This window comes from Sinocyclocheilus grahami, unplaced genomic scaffold, assembly GCF_001515645.1.
Source record: "Sinocyclocheilus grahami isolate Dianchi unplaced genomic scaffold, SAMN03320097.WGS_v1.1 scaffold15.1, whole genome shotgun sequence".
Taxonomy (NCBI): domain Eukaryota; kingdom Metazoa; phylum Chordata; class Actinopteri; order Cypriniformes; family Cyprinidae; genus Sinocyclocheilus; species Sinocyclocheilus grahami.
In genome coordinates, this window is record NW_015505194.1 from 74,086 (window position 1) to 74,765 (window position 680).

A 680-nucleotide genomic window follows, 5' to 3' on the forward strand; every position below is an offset into this window, starting at 1 on the left:
GAGGGGAGTTTCACCCTCTTAACCAATGAGGATATGAATGACATACACATATAGGATCTTTGGCCAAGAACATGTGTTTATATAAAATGGCCACATGTACAGAAAAACATGGACATATTAGGAATAGACTTTTGCGAAGGATGAGGAACTCTCTTCAGAGTTTCTCACGAACTCCTTTCACCTTGTAGTCCTAGCATTCATGTCCTTATTTGGGCATTTGAACCAAGAAAAGCTAATGTATACATTTGCGCATGCATACCTCGCATATGAGTAAGAGATATTTAAAACATCATACAAGAGAGAGAGAGAGAGAAAAGGATAGAGGAGGGGGGATTCAGAGAGAATGCGTTGTATAGGGAAGAGTGAGAGAAGGAGAGAAGAAAAGGAGGGGTGAGGCATATCTGGAACCATTTCTTAAAAAGACAGAGAGTGTTTTCTAACAGTTGCTCTGTGGGAAGATTTGCATAACGCCGCCCAAAAGCAAAACTACTTTGTTTGGTCTTCCAAAAGAGGACGATATCTGCTTCATCATGCCTTTGGAGCTGATCCGTGCTGGTTGCTGAGGAAATACTACAACTTTGCGCTGTCAATCTCCGGATCGGCTTTCACTGTGGACGAAGCGGAGTCCAGCCCGGAGTCGTCACATGTCCTTCCGGACGCTCCTTCGTCGAAATCGCCAG